This window comes from Helianthus annuus, chromosome 2, assembly GCF_002127325.2.
Source record: "Helianthus annuus cultivar XRQ/B chromosome 2, HanXRQr2.0-SUNRISE, whole genome shotgun sequence".
Lineage (NCBI taxonomy): Eukaryota > Viridiplantae > Streptophyta > Magnoliopsida > Asterales > Asteraceae > Helianthus > Helianthus annuus.
Window position 1 is genome coordinate 16,699,969 of NC_035434.2, and position 5,337 is coordinate 16,705,305.

The 5,337-nt window shown below is 35.5% G+C and overlaps 1 long non-coding RNA gene across 10 annotated transcripts; it reads right to left on the reverse strand.

Moving 5' to 3' along the window:
• Positions 1 to 843: 843 nt before the first annotated feature.
• Positions 844 to 4,729, reverse strand: LOC110911783. Of its 10 annotated transcripts, none has more exons than XR_004871924.1 (13): positions 4,366 to 4,729; positions 4,163 to 4,222; positions 3,939 to 4,052; positions 3,137 to 3,287; positions 2,820 to 2,950; positions 2,653 to 2,724; positions 2,071 to 2,216; positions 1,892 to 1,992; positions 1,749 to 1,791; positions 1,468 to 1,590; positions 1,317 to 1,371; positions 1,173 to 1,235; positions 844 to 1,047 (listed from the first exon to the last, which is right to left on the reverse strand). It is a non-coding gene; the product is annotated as an uncharacterized LOC110911783 (long non-coding RNA). The 10 variants fall into 10 exon arrangements; XR_004871927.1 differs by having other exon boundaries at positions 2,820 to 2,917; positions 4,163 to 4,258; positions 4,366 to 4,723; XR_002577353.2 differs by having other exon boundaries at positions 2,653 to 2,714; positions 2,820 to 2,917; positions 4,366 to 4,722.
• Between the last annotated feature and the right edge of the window lie 608 nt (positions 4,730 to 5,337).

Here is a 5,337-nt window from a genome sequence, read left to right on the forward strand (position 1 = left end):
ACTCCGATTTCTCCTAAACGGCTAGGAGTTTGGATCTGAAACTTGGTAGGGTTATATATCAGGTATTTTCGCACAATATATCAAAAATTCAGACGATTTGGACCGTAAAAACCCGTTCAATTTGTTGTTTTTCAGTGAAAAACGTGATAAAAGTGAAAAAATGAAGAAATAGATGAAAATCGGATCTGAAATCGCTGAAATCTGGTACGAATCAATGCGTTTGATCAGTGCAATCGAGCTCCTAGCTCTGATACCACTTGTAGGACCGGTTTTGACACCGTTCGATTGCGTAACGAACGTTAGACGTGCGGAATCCGTGAACGTGCGTGACCGAACACACAATAACGTACTAGAAACGTGATTTTATTGATGAAGATGACGTGTACAATGCAAAAATCACGTGGAGAGACTTTCTCTCTCTAGACTTTCTCTCTCTAGACTTTCTCTCTCTAGACTTGGATCTCTAAAATCACCAAATGGAGCAAAAGTCCTAAATGAGAACCCTAATGGTTCTATTTATAGGCCAAGGTTATAATGAGAAGTCTCATTATTTACACAATTGCCACCTTGCCTTTACTATCTAAATATAACAATAAAAGCTTGATTTCTTCGGTTTCTCGCTACGACTCGAATTGACGAAGGCGATAGACATTAATGCACTAACAGTTTTTTTTACCTAAAATATACACTAATTTTTTCAAAGGATACGACCGCCCACTTTGACCAAAAGGTGGGTCCGCCCCTGCGTTCATGTACGTCGAAAAAAAACTAGCTAAAAGAATGTAAAAAGTGGGAAAGATATTATAACTCTAGGGGTCTAGCTTTCTAAAAGAATATAAAAAAGAACTAGGTTATCACCCGGGTGCTACCCGGGTTGGAGAAAACTATTAAGATAAATATCAAAGGTACAAATAAAATAAAATACAAAGTCTCATGTTACATAAATTAGTGATACAGTGGATACACAATTTAAAGATAGTCGAGTCCCTTTGAAGATGCATATCCGTCGAGTTACAAAAACCTTTCCCTTAGTAAATTGAGTTCCCTCTAAAAAAAGGACCAAATTATAAGTGTTTTAAGTATATAATATAAACTTTAGTGTCGATACTATATAATATAAACTTTGGTGTCGACACTAAGCTTTCCTAAGTAGTATTGCCTAGGTACTATACCTTTTAAGTCAGTCTTGTACTTTGTCTCATATTTGTCGTCTTTTAAAATGTAAGGCATTTCATCTGTATATTAAGAGACCAAAAGATGATGTAAACTATTTAAATAATATGTACATAAAAATGCCAAAAAGCCACATGACTCACCCACAAAATTGACTGGTCAAAACTCGCAAGCAGCCACAATCGGTCTTCTCAACTCCTGCACAAAAAGAACATGTTTTGGACTTGATTTAGATCATGCCGATTCAGGTTAAACTAATGTTGACTGAAACGTATGGTATTACCGATTACACACCTTTGGTTATGTAAAAATATTAAAAACGTTGCACAAACGGGCCGGTGGTCAGAGGACCGTGACTCCCACCGAGTATATGACTTCTGATGGATCCCCTCCCCATGCCACAGTATTCTGTCACACCTGCAATTTTAGATTCTTAATCAATGAACAACTTGGTTTATGTTTTATCTTTAACGGGTCAAATAAGAATTATGGCTAGAAAGCAAACATTTGATGTATAAAATTTTGGGACATCCGTTGCGACCCGTAAAAAGTAAAAAAAAAAAAAAGCTGATTACCATGCTGGCGTTCGCCTTTTGCTCTTCGATACTTTGATAAATTCTACAAATAGGAGAAAAGAACGCAAAACTGTAACAACCAAATAATATAACAAAATAATCCCATTTTATGCCAAAAAATATATTTATAGAACATGAAGAACCTAACACTAAAGCAGCACACCAGAGGAATATTGTTGAGATGCACAGCAACAGTTTGCACCATCGACGAATCTCTATCGATGTCCACCGCCAATTCAAAGAACTAACACACATTTCAGTTACAATCAATATAGAAGACCTATAAGCATGTCAGATGACAAATCAAGAAAGGAAGCATTACCTTAGTCCCAACCTTTGACAGTTTGAAGAATCAAGAATTGCCTCAAACGCTCATCAGAAAAAACGTTGTGTGTGGTAACCCCCAGACTCAATCACACAAACTTCATGAGCTTCAGCTATTCGGTCCCTTAGAATCTCCAGAGTCACCTAATCACGAGTCACAATGGATATTAAGGATCGATAAAGAAAATGAAACAAATGTAAAAATAGAATTTTAGATGGTCAAATGAACCAAAACCTAAGAAAATCCCGAAACATTAAAGATGCAAAATTTCATCCTAAAGAAGAAAAGTTTTAGGTGGTCAACCCGATGGACCGCTTTGAAGCATACTAAAAACTTAAAAAGTTAGCCAAACAAAATTTGACCCGTTACCCAACTCAACCATTTGGCCATCCTTATATATGATAAGCTACTAAATGTGGATGTAAAGATAAAGTTCTTAGGACCTCATCGCCTCTGTTGAGTTCAAGTTGACAAAGTGAACAAAAGATACGATGTCGGTTCATCACCATGCAATATTCTAGAACGATGTGTAATGACTGATGAATTTTTTTTTACAAATAATTTTTAGTTTTTTTTTACCTGTAACACCTTTTTGGAGGACTCATTAATCGGCATCACTTTAAATCTGTAACTCAAATAGCCTTCAAATATCTAGAAGAAATCAATGGACTTATAGTCAGAGGCTATCTTTTTAGAAATGTAATTAAGAAAATAGTGTGCGGAAAATCGGTGTGAAGTGTCTGTACCATCAGAAACAGGGCCGGGGATTATCTCACTTCCACACCTAATCATGATTGTATCTTCAGATGGAACATCGGTCCCGTCAACAAATATTACATTTAGACTGCACAAGCAAAGAAAAATATTCATGTTGGTCCTATATATACCGACATAATAATTACCATCTTATAGAAAATAAGTAAAAAGTACGCCTTTTATCTCTTATCGTTAGAAGAATGTAGTTGTGAATGGAGAGAATATAATATAACCTTTTTCATGTATGCAAGAAACGTGTTTGAAGGTTACAGTTTTGCGAGAACAGCCAAATTCGGTAATTAAGTACCTCTTATTTTGCAATGTTGCAGAACAGAGATCTGAATTTCTTGTAATTTTACACCATCCGAGCTTTTCGAATGAAGGGACTTTGACCTCTGAGTATATTTCCACCTCATCAGACCGCAATTCAACATCTGAATATTTGGAATTTGACGGCACTGGAACATGACAATAACGCTTTATACTCTTATTAATGATAAATAAATAATAATTATGTTTAGGCTTCTCTTCATCACCAATGAGTCAACTCATCTTCAGGAGACTCCATATCAGAACCTTTACCACTCAAAGTCACACATTGTTTATCTGTCGTTATATATCCCATTACACAATTCTGGCATTTAACTACTTACATTACAAAGTGGGTATGCAAAATAATAAGGGGGTAACTTGATGTGCAGCCAAAAATTAAGGTTCATAAATATGATTCTCATTTTGATTCTTTAAGGTCAAATAATAGAATATTGGACCAGAAAGCAGATTTTGGAAAACTACAGTTGCATCTCTATCTTTTACTTTCAACGGTAATATGACAAATTGATTCTTATAGTTGTAATAATTACTTTAAGAACTCCCATTCAAACATCCCTATATCAATCAATGGTCAAAAACGCATTGGTGATAACTTCAATCATGAGGATTACTTTGTTAACACATCAAAGCTATACATTTACAATAAACTGGATGCCAAATTGGCAATGGAATAAAAACAGACCAGTTAACAAAGTAATCATGAGATTTCAATTGGATGTAAGAATTTTTAGGGTTTTAGGTCGATCAATTGTGTCATTTGAGGTGCACTGGTATACCTGAAAAAAGACGAAAAAATGCGAAAGCTGCCAGCATCTGGATAGCTAAATCTCGCTTCTTCTTTTCAATCAGAAAATGACTCATCTTACCCCATCATCTTCTGATTCATTTCACTATACCACCATAGCCACCAATTAGTTTCCAAAACCCACCATAGAAATCCCTAATCCAGTAGTCCCCCTATCTTTATTATACGAGACTCAATAAAAAAACAAACCTACACCTGATATGAAGTTCCCCAATGTCAGTCCCTCTCTATCAATTTGTCTCATGTCTCTCTCTTCTGTTTAATAGCAAATATGTATTAAGAAACATCAATCTGCTTTATAGAACGCAGAATCAAGTAGAATAAAAATTAAAATCACATAAACCCTAATTAAAATCTAGATGCTTTATAGAACACAGAATCAAGTACAATAAAATCACCTGGTAATATGGTGTGTTGTGCGATGGTGGATGGTTGAATTGTTAAACAACGAAGAAGAAGAAAGACGTTGTTTATAGTTAGGGTTTGAGAAGAATAGCGGCTGATGTAAAAAGTGAAAGAAATAGAAGGTTTTCATAAGATCCAGATTGTTAGGCGGGTCGGGAGAAGCGAATAACCACCGGTCTGACTGGATGGCTAGGGTTTCGATGAAGGATTGTATCAGAGGGAGGGAGAAGAGAAGGAGTACACGAGAAGGAGAGGAAGATTCAAATCTAGGGTTTTACAAAAGGAATCGTACATAGTCGGGTCATAATAATAGGAAACGGATCCCGTGTCAACCCACATACAAAAATCTTTGACCCGAATTTTGGAGCCAAAACCAATTTCTAGATTGCCTAAGGTGATGCCACATCATTTTACAAGCCCTCATACCATGCCACATAAGCCCTTATTTATCATGTTTATTATATATAATAGATGTAAAAGGAATGAAAAAAAAAACACCATCTTACCAAGGAATGGAAATTCTTATATTTGGAAGAATTACATTTCTTGTAGAATGCTCCATTCTATTTCCAATGACAATCAAACATGGTTTTTTTTTCATTCCATCACAATTCCATCTTCAATTTCATCATACCAAACGCTACCTAGAGGAAATCGATTTACGAAAATAAAGTAAATATGTGAAATGTATTACACTAGTTGATGCCCCGCCCGCGTTGCGGGGCGATGGCCGAATAATTCTCAATCAATCTAAAACGATGATAAGACCTTATTTTTTGGCGCAGGGCAACAATGTAATTTTTCAGAACTAGTGAGCAAGTGTTAGGCAGCTCCTTGACATGGGAAAAAACTAAATCGAGTCAACCAATTAAAAAAAACTTTTATACTTTTGCAAAAAAAACTAAAACGATGGGAAAAAACTTAATTTTTAACTGAGAGCGAAATCATATTTTTTTTCAGGGATA